The sequence below is a fragment of the Anomaloglossus baeobatrachus genome, chromosome 1, assembly GCF_048569485.1.
Source record: "Anomaloglossus baeobatrachus isolate aAnoBae1 chromosome 1, aAnoBae1.hap1, whole genome shotgun sequence".
Taxonomy (NCBI): Eukaryota; Metazoa; Chordata; class Amphibia; order Anura; family Aromobatidae; genus Anomaloglossus; species Anomaloglossus baeobatrachus.
In genome coordinates this window covers 831,666,562-831,683,304 of record NC_134353.1, presented here as the reverse complement: position 1 = coordinate 831,683,304, position 16,743 = coordinate 831,666,562, and positions in this window count along the sequence as shown.

Genomic DNA, 16,743 nt, shown 5'->3' with positions numbered 1-16,743 from the left:
TTGGCCACCAGCTCTTGGAGGACCAACGGTCCCAGCTGTGGGCCACCCTACACCCCTTCCAGGGGTTGTTTACCAACCAGCCCGGAAGGACTGACTTGGCTGTCCATCACGTGGACACTGGGGATCATCCCCCGATCCGGCGTTCAGCATATCGGGTCTCCCTGGAGGTGCAGCAACACATGCGCCAGGAGATTGACGAGATGCTGAAGCTGGGGGTGATCCAGGCATCCAACAGCGCTTGGGCCTCGCCTGTAGTCCTCGTCCCTAAGAAGGACCGAACCACGCGGTTCTGCGTGGACTACAGGGGGCTCAATGCGGTCACGGTCGCCGATGCGTACCCAATGCCACGCATCGATGACCTGCTCGATCAGTTGGCCGGGGCTCAGTACCTGACCATCATGGATCTGAGCCGGGGATATTGGCAGATCCCCCTGACTCGCAAGGCCAGGGAACGCTCTGCCTTTATTACCCCATTTGGACTGTACGAGTCCACGGTGATGCCATTCGGGATGAGGAATGCCCCTGCCACTTTCCAGCGGATGGTCAACACCCTGCTCAAGGGACTTGAAGGGTACGCGGCCGCGTACCTGGATGACATTGCCGTCTTCAGTCCCACCTGGGAAGATCACCTAGAGCATCTAGCACAGGTGCTCAGGCGGGTCCACCGGGCAGGTTTGACCATCAAGCTGGGCAAGTGTCAGCTGGCCATGAGCGAGGTCCAGTACCTCGGTCACCGGGTAGGCGGGGGAACACTGAAGCCCGAGCCTGAGAAAGTGGAGGCCATCGCATCCTGGCCCCCCCCAGGACCAAGAAGCAGGTGATGTCCTTCTTGGGGACCGCTGGGTACTATAGGAGGTTTGTTCCATGCTATAGTAGCCTGGCAAAGCCCCTGACGGACCTCACCAAGAAGAAGCTGCCCTCTGCAGTCGATTGGACAATGGACTGCGAGACAGCCTTCCGGGCCCTAAAGGACGCCCTGTCCAGCCCGCCCGTGCTACAGGCAGCCGACTTCACGCGGCCGTTTGTAGTACAGACCGACGCCAGTGACTTCGGCCTCGGTGCGGTGCTCAGCCAGGTGGACTCTGCGAGCCAAGAGCACCCAGTCTTGTACCTGAGCAGGAAGCTGTTACCGAGGGAAGTGGCCTATTCCACAATGGAGAAGGAGTGCCTGGCCATAGTGTGGGCCCTGCAGCGTCTGCAACCCTATCTATACGGGCGCCACTTCATCGTGGAGACGGACCACAACCCCCTCAGCTGGTTGCACACCGTCTCTGGGACGAATGGGCGACTGTTGCGATGGAGCCTTGCGCTCCAGCAATACAACTTCACCATTCGCCACAAAAGGGGCCGTGACCACGGTAACGCAGACGGGCTGTCCCGACAAGGAGAGGTCGCGGACGGGCGCACGGGGGAACACCGGAGTGTGCTGCCCCCTAGCGCCCTCAAAAGGGGGGAGGTGTGAGGTAAAACCGGAGATATGACGATAAATCATGATATTCAAGTTATGTCAGGAAGCCCTCTCCTGGTGTCACCCCCCCTTTCCTTCACACAACTTGTTTAGCAACCCATCCCCTGGCCATCTCCTGTGATATGGAAATTAGGTGATGTGGGAACAAAGGACACAGGATGACTCCCTGCCGTCACCCTGTAACAAGAGTTGTATCTCATTATAAGGCTCTGGAACTAGCCAGACAGAACGACTCCAGTAAAAAATGGTTCATATCTCGCAAGCCATATTTCCGATAAATACGGCAACCATAAAAATGGTGTTTTCGCATGCGGACGATGCTGGCACACCTTTTTTATGGGAGCGGGAGCTTGGGAAATACCCCAGGCGTGATATCAGCCAATGTGGAACTAGTAGACAAGTCATGAAACCTCTCATTCTGTAGCTAAATTCATAACTGTCACAATGAGAGCATTGGCGTCCGCCTACGACGCTCCCAGGCCAAGTTATGGCCATATTCCATGTTGTGGATTTTGTCCATAACTCCAGCCAGGGGTGGAGCAGTGCTCCCTCTGAGGTCACGAAGGTAGGAGGGGACCTGGATTTGTCCAGGTTGATAACCCTACTTCGGCCATTTTCCAGTGTTCTTTTCGCTGGGGGCACGTGTAGGAAACATCTGTGGGAAGGATCCTAGAAACCTGGGTACAGCGCCCCCCTGTGGCCAGACGCAACAAGGTAACTGCTGGAACTGTGTATGCCTGTTTGTAAACCATGCTTTATCTGTAACTGTACTCTGACATATGTATATTCTGTAGATTCCCTATTGTATATATTGTAGTTTCTAGTGTGCTTTAGGCTGATTAAATTATATAATTAATCTTGGGCTGTTCTGTTATCTCGATCTTGAATCCCACGTCTGTGTGTTCGGCTAATAGTTACCGTGAAGCGGTTGGTGGCAGCGAGTTGTGCCAAGGATTATTGTGGGGAGGCCAGTGAGATTCGGGGAGATTTTATATATTCCGCCCGCGGAGGTCGGGGGAATATATACCCTACTCTCACCGGGGACCCTTCAATAATCGGCATAAGTAGTATAGCGGCCTCCTTGCTTATTGTCGGGCAATTCCATAATTGGCCTGACTATAAGAGGGGCGCTAGAGAGCGCGTCACGTGCTCTGTCTGTCGGTCGGGAGGTATAAAGGAGGGGTGACCCCCACTTGTTACCCCCCCGATTGTAACGTACTGGTAGCCAGCGCGGGGGATTTCTGAGTGACCCCCCCGGTGGTTTGTGACACCTAGCAATATATTTTTTAAGTGCAAACTCTTCACGGCACCCCAAGTGAAGTTCACATGTATAAGACCAGGAGTTCTGTATGATGGTTTCTTTGTAGTGTGGTTCTGATAGGCCCTGTTTTATTAAAGTTGATTTCTTCAAGAAATTAAAAGGGAAATAATGTTTAATAAAATATTTCAAGCTCCCGCAGTGCATAAGAATGAAATCTGTTGATTACATTGGGACTGCTATAAGCTTAAATAATAGGAAAATAATTAGTATTACATGTACACACCCACTGCACATAGTGGGACCAGATTGAAACTGGCAGGGGCTGTAAATATAGATATTTTGCAGGTTAGGAATGATTAGAAAGTTAAATCCTATGCGGTGCTCACAGTCTGCCCTTTGCAATCAGTCCTAAGACTCGTGAGGGTCTGATTGTAGGGCTTGGCTCATTTGCATTGATGAGGATGAGGCAGCTGCTGAAGCATACAGACCCGCACCTGACACAATCACTAAACTCTGGATTAGCACAGGGAATCCAGAGGACTCTGCGCTGTGTAGACGGAAGTTCATCCATTTATTAGACTCACTCATGCAAAATGACCCAAATTTCCTATCAACCCAATTATGTATGCAAAGATGCATATCAATTAAAATAAGATTCACCATTTTCCATATGAGTGGTGGTGTGAGCTCCTCTCCATATATTAATCAGTGCTTGCGTTCAACGCTAACTTCCATTATTTTGCACCTAATATCTTACAGTATATGGACTGACATTACATTGGTGTTCTGAAATTGCGACTCCTAAGCTTTTTGGTAAATTTCAAGTCCAAGTGTGTTGTCTCTATCTATAATTTCATTGGCATGCTGACACTAACGACAGCTAAAAAATTTGGATGTCATGTGCAGGCTGTATGTAGTGGCTCATGCAATTTGATAAATCTGGTGTATTTTTAGCAAAAAATGTTTATCACTGATTAGATGGCTTGTTTTGGACCATAAATTTGCACCAAAATAAGGGTGCGTTTTTGAGAGCATCATGTTGCATATTAGGCTACCCTAAGCCATGCCCATGTATTGGACAAGAAGCTGAAATTGTATAAATCACATGGTATATATGGTACAAGAATTGAAAGACCGTTTTTGCCTCAAATTGCACCATAATCCTTTAATTTTTAGCTTGAGAAATGGTCTCCAGTATCTGCACTACAGTACTCTTGCATAGCTGGTAGGGTAGTAGAAACTAATACCATAGGGCAATGGCCCCCCAACCTTTCTTACCTTGAGAGCTACATTCAGCTCTGAGAGAAGGTCAAGAGCCACATTCAGCTTTCATAGATGGTTGCGAGCCACATTTAGCTCTTGCCCCTCACAATAGTAACACCCACCCATAAATCACCACACAGAAGCAGTATACCAATATCCAGGGGATCCTACATCCATTCGGATCTGTTCTTCTGTGTGGACCTACTCACAAATGTCACCATCTGGAGACCTGCTCTTCATAGCTGTTTGCTAGATCTGGTGCAAATGCACCTAGCTGGAAGACAGCGGCGATGTGTTGGGGGCCCCTGGAATAGGGGATAGCATTTACTGCGCAGGATTTATTTATTCCTATCAGTTATTGTTTGAGATTAAAGTTTTCTTTATTTGTTACTAGTAAACGCTGTGACAATATTGAGTATGTGGTGTGAGGAAAATATTTCTAGAGAAATGCAAATGCTCTGTATATTCTAATATTCATATATTCAACTGGAAAATTAAAGTTGTGAAAAATATTGTGTGCACCCCTCTATGACCTTTCCCAATAAGCACTGAGACTTAAAAAAATAATTTAACACCAGAAGTAATTATTTATTTAAGAATAACATTTAAGAATAATGCATGATACAGTAGATTTTATGGCTTCCTACATAAAGGCTAAATGGGATAGTGTGTGTTGTAGGTAAAATTTAATGATGAGCAAATCAGTTCAAAGTGAATCGAATTTGTATCAAGTTTTACAAGATACTGTATGTTGATTCTCCAGAACTTTTTGCAATTCGATTGTATTCTTTTAAAGGCCGGGAAGGGAATAAAAATTAAAAAAATATCCCCCCTTCACCGCTCACCTCTCCTGGCCACGCAGGTCCCTTCTAAGTCCTTCCCTTGCTTGGATCCGGTCTTGTATTCATTTCTACTCTTAAGCGCCTCTGTCACCTCAAAATATGTCAAATTTTTAAGAGGTGATACATACCATGTTGTTGCAGGAGGCCTCAGAGCGAAGATGATTTAGGATTAAGGGCTCACTCACACAAGCGTCTAAATCGGTGGAGTGCAATCCGATAAAAAAGCATGGCACTCAGACCAATATTATGCAATGAAGCTATGCGCATCTGTGTTTTTTTCTCAATTGTATTCGATATGCTGGGACTTGACTCTGAAATTGGTACAGTGCGAGAAAAAAAACGGATGCAATACAGACCATCAGTATGTTATCTGATTTTTACCGATACATTGCAATTTTGTAAAATAGAAAACTGTAAATGGCTGTTGAGTAAAAATACGGATTACATATGACCAGCACACAGATGTCAAAGGAGAAAAAAAATTGCCCCACTTTTCTGGATGAGAATGGAACCAAATTTTTATACGCTTGTGTAACCCCACCTCTGGGGTCTGGACAACATAATATATAGAATTTACTAGCAATTCAATTGAAAACAAATGGAATATTAAGGCAAAATTTGAGCAAATCTGTTGACTTGAATTCCACTGCTTTCCCCGCCCACCCTCTTCGATAACATCTGTGATTGGTTGCAGTCAGACCGCCATCTCTGATTGGTGACTGTGTTGCACTGGCTGCAAAATGGGCTAACTGAGAAGTCATCAGTCAGCTTATTTTGATAGTCCAATGGCAAAGTACGTAACTCTTATCATTTTCTTAAACCCTCTCATCTAATTTATGACCACAGACCACATTAAAGTTGAATGTGCTGGGAAACTAAGAGCCTGTAAAAGCGAAAGGATACAAACTTTTTAATGAAATGTAACTACAAAAATGTTCTCAATTCTGTACGTACATTTAAGAAAAAAAAGGCATTAAAGATGGCCGACCTCTTAAGCCCACATACTGTTGTAAACAATGCATTTCACGGCACGTTGGCTCAGTGGTTAGCACTGCAGTCTTGCAGCGCTGTAGTCCTGGGTTCAAATCCCACCAAGGACAACATCTACAAGGAGTTTGTATGTTCTCCCTGTCTTTGTGTGGGTTTCCTCCGGGTTCTCCATTTTCCTCCCACACAACAAAGTTATATTGATAGGGAATTTAGATTGTGAGCCCCAATGGGGGCAGTGTTGCCAATTTATGTAAAGCACAGTGGAATTAATAGGGCTATATAAGTGAATAAATATTATTTCTCTGTTATGGGGCTGGTTCTATCAATGAGTCATGATAAATCATAATGGTGCACGAGTCTAACGACATCATTATTTTCTGTATGTATATTTTATATATCTAGGCACTGGCAGTATAAAAATAGGTTTTGAGTGGGTTGAAGACATTCATGCCATTGTGCTTTCTTGTTGACACAAGAGGTTTCTCGGGGGCTTCTGAAAGTACATAGGCCATTCTCTGATTAATAGTGACCATGAATATTCATAGCTTTTCTGGAGATGAGTAACTCCATGCACGTATGTAATGAGGAGAACATGGTGGAAGAAGCAATATGTTTGTGTATACATTATTCAGATATGTGTCTAATGTGCAGTCTTGTTCCGGTGACTCAATATAAAATGACTAATTTTATTTGCCTCCATTACCACATTATATCACCCAGGAATGTGACAGCTGTGGAAGGTCAGATATGCAAACAAGCTATTGCAGTCCAATTGAGCAATTTTTCCAATTTTGGAGCTGTTTCCCAATACCTGTCTACCTGGCAAGAGCTGAATGATTACACATCATTACATTGGCCTAATATTAATGAGACAAAAATAACAGTAAACTTTTTCTTTATATGACTCATTCACTCTCTGACTATATTTTTGGACTCTAGCCCTGTGTACTGCAGACATGTTTAGTACAAAATAGCTTTTAAGTGGGAATTACAATGCAAACCCTCAATTAATCCCATTGTACTTAGTCTTCTTGTAAGCTGAGGACTGGCGGGGGGGCTACTGTAACAGGGACAGGTGAGGGACTAGATTTGTATGAATTGTTATTGTTTTTAACCCTAGAACGCATACCTGGGGCCACGCAGGCCTGCTAGGTTACTTGTTCTCTATGGTAGATTTCTATGGTTGCGTGTTCTAGGGTTAACCCCTTGTCGGCCAATTTGTTTATTATAATTTTGGGTGTGTAGACTTCAGAGCATAAGAAAACTGCCCCATTAATGGTAATTAGAATTCATTCTATGCAAATTCAATGCAAGCTGAATTTCCAGCCCATTTTGAGTGAGTATGCCGAATTGGAAATTTGGCAAATTTGTTCAACTGTACCGATGACAATAAAAAGGCTTTAATTCCTGTCTATCATGCATCTATAAAAATAAAAGTCAGATTTGTAACAGATGGCCAAGATGTAATTTGTTAACTCTTATTCTGATAGATATGAACCAAACGCAGACGTGAATGCTTTGTAGTAAGTCAGGGATGGGCAACTTTAGTGTCTATCACTAGTGATGAGCGAGCATGCTTGTAACTACTCGGTACTCGCACGAGTATCGCTGTACTCGGGCTGCTCGGCGGGGACCGAGTAATCTCGCGATACTCGTGCTGTACTCGTGGTCTTCATTTCTGCATGTTGGCGCTCTTTTGAGAGCCAGCCCTCATGCAGGGATTGGCTGGCAGACCACTGCAATGTCACAGCCCTGTTAGTTGTGGAATTGCAGTGATTGGCCGGCCTGCACAGCGTGACCGAGCCTTTATATCGGCCGGCGCGCTGTGCTCTGCTCACAGCTATCCAGACAGTCAGTGCAGGGAGAGTGTCGCTGATTCAGGGAAAGCTTTGCGGCCCTTTATAGCTTTTTCAGTTGCAGGGCTGCAAACAGTGTGACCAAAAGTCCTTCTCAGGACTATTCTAGTTGTATACAGGCAGGCAGGGTATAGCCAGGTCGGAGTACAGTAGCAGAGTCCTTCTCAGGACTATTGTTGCTATATACAGGCAGGGTATAGCCAGGTCTGAATACAGGCTAGTGACCAAAAGAGTCCTTGTCAGGACTATTGTACCAGTATACAGGCAGGCAGGCAGGCAGGCAGGGTAGTGGTGACCGTATACCAGCCTTCATCATATCTGGGGCTGGTGTACACAGTGTAAAACAGTCCAGATAGTGTCTGACTTGTCTGTAATTGTCGCTCCCCAAAAAAACCTGTTAGGTTCTTATTGCGTCCGTGCTTGGTTTTTAAAACCGCACGTGTGTGCCTGTTGGTGGCAGCGTACAGGTGCACTTGTGTGCAATTTCCAGAAACTTTGATATAACGCACAAGTAGTGAATATACACGTCAGCAGTGCACAGCATTGCAAAATGCGCAAGGGCATTGGCAAGGAACAAGGAAGTGGACGTGATGGTGGTGCAGGCAGAGGCCGAGGTCGTGGGCAAGCTCTAATTTCGCCACAACAAAGGGCCACATCTAGTCGCTCGCACGTCCTGTCCCAAATTCTTGGGGACCGCAGCAGTACACCGCTCTTGAACCAAGACCAGTGTCAACAGGTTGTTAGTTGGATAGCAGATAATGCTTCCAGTCAGATTGGCACCACCACAAACATTCTGTCTTCCACACGGTCAAGTGTCAGTAGCCGTGATACTGCACCGCACATTTCTGAACCTGATCCTCCTTCCTACCACCAGGCTGAGTACACGTCCTCCTCGGACATTAATGATCCCACACTTGGACACTCGGAAGAGCTGTTCACGTTTCCATTCACACATTCTGGCCTCTCGCCAGCTCATATTGAAGTGGGTCATGAGGAGATCGTCTGTACAGATGGCCAAATATTTGAGCAGCCACGTTCTCACGAAGTTGGCAACGTGTCTCAACAAGTGGTGGACGATGATGAGACACAATTGTCAGGAAGTCAGGAGGAGGAGCAGGGTGCGGAAGAGGAAGACGACGTGGTGGATGATCCAGTAACTGACCCAACCTGGCAGGAGGATATGCAGAGCGAGGACAGCAGTGCACAGGGGGAGGGAGGCGTAGCATCACAACAGGCAGTAAGAAGCAGGGTGGTGGCCCCAGGCAGAAGTCAGGCAACCATTCCCCGGAACAACACGACGACACAAGGTGCCTGTACAAATGTTAGGTCTTCCCGAGTCTGGCAGTTTTTTAAGTTGGATCCAGATGATTCAAAAAAGGCCATTTGCAACACCTGCCGTGCCAGCATCAGCAGGGGTACCAAAACTAGCAGCCTGACCACCACCAGCATGATCAGGCACATGTCAGCCAAGCACCCGACTTTGTGGGAAGTACAACAGAGTCGAGGAGCAGTGCTTGCTGATGTCACTGCTACGTCTTCGCTGGTTGTGCATGCGAGCCAATCCCCTGTCCATGCTGCCTGCGAACAAGCCTCCTCCACTCCTGCACCTGCAGTTGCCTACGCAGAAAGAACACCATCATCAAGCACGTCCTTGTCCCAGCGCAGCGTTCAGTTATCCATTCAGCAAACCTTTGAACGCAGGCGCAAATACACTGCCAACACCCCACATGCCACAGTTCTAAATGCTAACATTTCGCGACTGCTTGCGCTGTAAATGTTGCCTTTTAGGCTGGTGGAGACAGAAGCATTCCGTGACCTGATGGCGGCAGCTGTCCCACGTTACTCGGTCCCCAGCCGCCACTATTTCTCCCGGTGTGCCGTCCCCGCGTTGCATAACCATGTGTCACAAAACACCACACGTGCCCTGAACAACGCTGTTTCACCCAAGGTCCACCTAACCACAGACACGTGGACAAGTGCTTGTGGGCAAGGCCGCTACATCTCGTTGACGGCACACCGGGTTAATATTGTGGAAGCTGGGACCCAGTCTGAGCGAGGGACGGAACACGTCCTTCCCACACCAAGGTTTGCAGGCCCTACCTCAGTCAGTGTTTCACCCACACTCTACAGCTCCGGAATGTCATGCTCTTCAGCCTCCTCCTCCTCCTGCTCATCCTCATCCACTGTACCCTCCACACCAGTCACAAGCTGGAAGCACTGCAGCACTGCCTCGGCGAAGCGGCAACAGGCTGTGCTGAAGCTAATCTGCATAGGTGACAAACCCCACAATGCAGAAGAGCTGTGGACAGCTCTGAAACCGCAGGCAGATCACTGGCTCACACCTCTGAACCTAAAGCCAGGAAAGGTCGTGTGTGACAATGGCCGGAACCTGGTGGCGGCTTTGAGGCGAGGCCAGCTGACACATGTTCCATGCGTAGCCCATGTGCTCAACCTCGTGGTTCAGCGGTTTCTAAAGTCATACCCAGAGCTGTCTGATCTGCTGGTAAAAGTTCGCCGCCTGTCTGCACATTTTCGAAAGTCACCTACTGCTTCAGCCGGCCTTGCCGGCTTTCAGCGCCGTTTGCATCTTCCGGCTCACAGACTGGTGTGTGATGTCCCCACGCGTTGGAATTCAACTCTGCACATGTTGGTCAGGATATGTGAGCAGAAGAGGGCAGTTGTTGAGTACCTGCATCACCTAAGCCGTCGGGAAATGGGTCAAACTCCACACATAACACCTGAGGAGTGGAGATGGATGTCAGACCTATGTACCATCCTCCAAAACTTTGAGGACTCCACCAAGATGGTGAGTGGTGATGACGCCATTATTAGCGTCACCATACCGCTACTCTGCCTTCTAAAACGGTCTCTGCTGAAAAACAAACATGATGCATTGCAGGCAGAGCGCGATGAGTTGCAGCAAGAAACAGTAGTGGGTGTGGGTGATAACACACAGCCCAGCCTCGTCTCATCACAACGTGCAGTGGAGGACTATGACGAGGAGGAGGATGAAGACATGGAGCAACTCTCCGGCCAAATTGAGGATATGACATGCACACCAGTCATATCCTCGGTTCAGCGTGGCTGGCCAGAGGACAGGGTAGATGAGGAGGAGGAGGAGGAGGAGGAGGAGGAGGACAGCATGTTCAGTCATCTTGTTGGTCAGGCTACTGAAGTCCTGGCTGTTAAGAGTCTGGCGCACATGGCTGACTTTATGGTAAGCTGCCTGTCTCGTGACCCTCGCGTTAAGAACATCTTGGCCGACAATCATTACTGGTTGGTAACACTGTTAGACCCACGCTACAAGGAGAACTTTTTGTCTCTTATTCCCGTGGAGGAGAGGTCAACCAAAATGCAGCAGTTCCGGAAGGCCATAGTCACGGAAGTAGGCAAAGCATTCCCCTCACAAAACGCTAGCGGCATAGGTCAGGAATCAGTGGACAACCGAGGCGTACAGCCGAGAGAGGCACAAGTCCAATCCGCCAGAGGTAGGGGAACAGTCTTTAAGATGTGGGACAGTTTTCTCAGCCCCTCACGTACCACAGCCCCTGAGGTGCCGGGTAGTGCCACAAGAAATCCTAAGTTTGCCCAGATGCTGAAGGAGTACCTTGCAGATCGAACAACTGTACTCCGACATTCCTCTGTGCCTTACAATTATTGGGTATCCAAGCTGGACACGTGGCATGAATTGGCTCTCTACGCCTTGGAAGTCCTGGCCTGCCCTGCTGCTAGCGTTTTGTCAGAGCGTGTTTTTAGTGCCGCAGGTGGAATCATTACAGATAAACGCACCCGCCTGTCAACTGAAAATGCTGACAGGCTGACTCTGATCAAGATGAACAAGGGTTGGATTGGGCCAGACTTCACCACACCACCAGCAAATGAGAGCGGAATTTAAAGTTTGCCATGTACCTCCACTCACCCATGGGTACACACTTCTGGACTTTGGATAATCGCTGGACTGCTCCTCCTTCTCCTCATGCGCCACCATGATGATGACCGTTACAAATTGCAATACTTAGGCCTTTGTTTCAGGTATACCCCCAGTGGTAAATTTTTTCGCCCATTCTTTGCAGAATGGACATTACAACGACAGGAGACCCGCTCCTTTGCAATGGGAACAATGTTTTGAGGCCCTCATGCACGTCTCTACCCAGGGACAACGTGGAGCCTCCCAATTTTTGGCTGCCCTGCCTAAGGGCTATACTATAATACACCCACTTCCTGACAATGGACACTTAATGTTTTGAGGCCCTCATGCACGTCTCTACCCAGGGACAATGTGGAGCCTCCCAATTTTTGGCTGCCCTGCCTAAGGGCTATACTATAATACACCCACTTCCTGACAATGGACACTTAATGTTTTGAGGCCCTCATGCACGTCTCTACCCAGGGACAATGTGGAGCCTCCCAATTTTTGGCTGCCCTGCCTAAGGGCTATACTATAATACACCCACTTCCTGACAATGGACACTTAATGTTTTGAGGCCCTCATGCACGTCTCTACCCAGGGACAATGTGGAGCCTCCCAATTTTTGGCTTCCCTGCCTAAGGGCTATACTATAATACACCCACTTCCTGACAATGGACACTTAATGTTTTGAGGCCCTCATGCACGTCTCTACCCAGGGACAACGTGGAGCCTCCCAATTTTTGGCTGCCCTGGCAAAGGGCTATACTAAAATAGACCCACTTCCTTACAATGGGCACTTCAGGTTTACAGGCCATCATGCACGTCTCTATCCAGGGACAACGTGGAGCCTCCCAATTTTTGGCTGCCCTGCCTAAGGGCTATACTATAATACACCCACTTCCTGACAATGGACACTTAATGTTTTGAGGCCCTCATGCACGTCTCTACCCAGGGACAATGTGGAGCCTCCCAATTTTTGGCTGCCCTGCCTAAGGGCTATACTATAATACACCCACTTCCTGACAATGGACACTTAATGTTTTGAGGCCCTCATGCACGTCTCTACCCAGGGACAATGTGGAGCCTCCCAATTTTTGGCTGCCCTGCCTAAGGGCTATACTATAATACACCCACTTCCTGACAATGGACACTTAATGTTTTGAGGCCCTCATGCACGTCTCTACCCAGGGACAATGTGGAGCCTCCCAATTTTTGGCTGCCTTGCCTAAGGGCTATACTATAATACACCCACTTCCTGACAATGGACACTTAATGTTTTGAGGCCCTCATGCACGTCTCTACCTAGGGACAACGTGGAGCCTCCCAATTTTTGGCTGCCCTGCCTAAGGGCTATACTACAATAGACCCACTTCCTTACAATGGGCACTTCAGGTTTACAGGCCATCATGCACGTCTCTATCCAGGGACAACGTGGAGCCTCCCAATTTTTGGCTGCCCTGGCAAAGGGCTATACTAAAATAGACCCACTTCCTTACAATGGGCACTTCAGGTTTACAGGCCATCATGCACGTCTCTATTCAGGGACAATGTGGAGCCTCCCAATTTTTGGCTGCCCTGCCTAAGGGCTATACTACAATAGACCCACTTCCTTACAATGGGCACTTCAGGTTTACAGGCCCTCATGCACGTCTGTATGCAGGGGCATTGGTGAACCTCACAATTTTGGACTGCCCTGGCAAAGTAAAATACTACAAAGACTCACTTCCTCAAAATGGGCACATTAGACTCAAGAGGCCTTCATGTACGTCTCTTCTCAGGGACATCGGAGTGCCACACAATGTTTTCACGTAAAATCTTTCATGTATTAATCTCAAAAAGTAACATACACCAGCTCTATCTCACTATTGGGTATGTGCCCTTAACATTTCTGCCATGAAAAATCATTTTGGGGTCATTTTGGAAGGTTTTCTGGTGAGTCCGTAAAAATGGCGTGAAACGCAGACAAAATTGTTCACAGCTGTGACTTTTGAGTGATAAATGCTTCAAGGGGTCTTCCCCATGCTGTTGCCATGTCATTTGAGCACTCTTCTGAGACTTTTGTGACATTTTTAGGGTTTCTACATGCTGCCGGGGGGTCATTTCACAAAAATACTCGGGTCTCCCATAGGATAACATTGGGCTCGTTGCTCGGCCCGAGTACACGAGTATCTTGGGAGGCTCGGCCCGAGCTTCGAGCACCCGAGCTTTTTAGTACTCGCTCATCACTATCTATCACATTTTGGATTTTGTCTCCTTAATAAATCAGAATACTAATATGTTTCGCTTCCTGAAGTTGTATGGTTACACCCCTCCAAAAAAAAAGATCCATATCTAGTCAGATGAGCAGAGAGACCTAAGGGTTTGAGGAATTATACATTGGAAGATAATTGGATGCATCTTAAATCTCCAACCTAAATAGACAAGGGGAACACAAGTCCTACAAGGGTCTCACCTCCAACACATGGTGACTGGTAGTCTAACGTCCACCATGGTATGCAAACCTTTGAGTCTTTCTAAACTTTTTAAAGGGATCAAATTCTCATAGTAAATTTGTTTTTGTAAATATTCATGTAAAATATTTGTATACAAATATTTTCCACCATAAATATATTAGTTCCTATTCTTATTTAATTGATTATAAGAACTGATGCTCCTTTCAGATCTCTTTATTCACATAGAAACCACTAAGTAACTCCTGAAGGAAATTACTAAAATGCCACAATGTCATAAAACAAGAATTTTTATTGATAGACTTTTTTAAAAAATGACAATTTTACTTTTGGCACAATAGGACAGTGTAAACCACAAGTGAGTCCCTCCTAACAGGGGAGGGGTAGGTGCGGACGCAATAAGACCATCAGTGCAGGTCAAATGTTATACAAAGTAACCATATATATTATATTTATATGGCCTACCATGTGGTCTATGGATCCCCATGGACCAACCTCATATACCCATAGACTATTCCTGAAATGCTTTCGCACGGTACAGTCACAGGTGCCAAAATATAGTAGCAAGTGGTCAGCCAGTGTAAGTGCATTCAGGAGAATACCACACTATCAATTAGTGAATCAGAGGTTTGGTTAGTAACTAAAGTTTATAGCATTCCCTTTAGTGACAAGTTCTGCCACTAAAGCATGAATCAGGATGGGGCTGTGAGGGAGGGCACCGCTGCTGCAATAAAATAGGAACGTGTATTGCCCAAATAGCATCATAGCGGCGGTATCCAGCCTCATCACTCACCCATCAATTCCATGGACAACAAGGTCCAACCTAGATCCAGACCACAAAGTCACATAGAGGCCAAAACAAAACCAAGTATACAGACCTAACCGATGGACTAGCAGCGTACCCGCAACCACCACGCCTCACCGCGTTTCACTAACTGCTTCTTCAGGCCATATTATTCCCTATTAATTAATTGCTTAGAAGAACTGATGCACCTTTTGTGTTTTTGTCCTAATCCTGCAGGGTTCTCAGTCCGTGCTCCAACCGATAACACTCCAAAATATGGAAACCGACACAAGAATTAACACACAAAAACGATGATCTGCATCTTGTCAGATGAGCAGGGAGACCTAAGGGATTGAGGACTTAAAAATTGGGAGATCATTGAATGCATCTTAAATCTCCAACCCAAATAGACAAGTCCTAAAAGGTGCAAACCTCCAACATATGGTGACTGGTGATCTTCTGTCCACCATGGCGTGCAAACCTTTGAGTCTCTCCTGAGAAAATTTGTTTTTGTAAATATGAATGTAAAATATTTGTAAGCAAATATATTTCACTCTAAACATATTATTCCCTATTTGTTAATTGCTTAGAAGCACTGATGCACCTTTTGTGTCACATGCAGTATTCTCTATCCGTTCCCTGACTGATGACACTCTGAAATATGGAAGCCGACACAAGAATTAAAGCACAAAAATAAATAACATCAAGCGCATGTATTTGGGCACAAAGCACAAAAACGAGTTAAAGTCTAGTTACAATCACATCCCCTCCAATCGCCTTTTAATTGTCATTCCGTTGGCATTAAAGACAAATAAATTGCCGAGCATATGATTATTTGTGGACGTGAAAGCTTCTAGATATAGAAAGGGAAAATACATATTTTTGTGAAAGTGAAGAGATAATTTGTACTAAAAGAATGCATATCCAGCCAGAACCCTCCCATTGGAGAAAGGGAAATTTAATGAGCTTTTAATGGAATGCAATGCTTGGAGTGGTAAATTATTTGTTAGTTCACGATGCAATCAGCATGCTGATTAAGGCTGCTTGGTGTTTTTTTTTTTAACTAAACATTAACTGAATGAAGACAGTTAGTCCTTGTACTTCTGCTTGGGGGGCTTTTGTGAAACAAATGGACTTCAGAATCCAGACTGTCAATAAAGGTGAGTGCACTTCAAATGTCATTAAAATACTAGTGATAAATATTTAAAATCATATTTATATTTGCCTAGTGCTTTTCTGAAACCACATTTAAAGGAGCAGTCCTCCTGGAGAGGCCTTCACATAATGCCTGTCATTTCAGCTCTCTCCTCTCAGCCCTTTTATTGTGAGTTACTTACATATAGGACACAATTTGACTTCATTACATCAGTATTTGTTTGAGCCTCTGAATCTTACGTTTTACTCCCATTAAGACAATCATGAGCAACCTGCAGAAAGTAGTCAGCTATTAACATTTCTCCTCTTCTGATTTATGTACCGATAAGGGCTGGAAAAAGAAATGGCGCACAACTTCTATTTAATAAGAGAGAACACATCTTTATACATTGCCAGAGCATATATCAAATCCTTTTTAAAACACTCCACGAAAAAAAAAAGTTGCATTAACATTAGAAAGGGAATGAGAATCCGCAGGCAGCTTTATTGTTCACTCCTGTCTGTTGACTGTAAATAGCGAATCTTTACACCTTGATTATTGTTCGTTAGGAATACAAAGACTGGAATCTTCATAAAGGGTCTTGTTGCTTTAGGATCTGTTTTCTTCCCAATATTTAAACATACAGACACATAATTCCCAAGACATGGGGATGATCATGATCACTGGTGTAGTTATTAGTGAGGACAGTAAATAGCCACCCTTTAAAACCCAATGAATAACTTGCTTCCTTTTTACTATGTGTTCCTGTTTATGACCCAAGAGG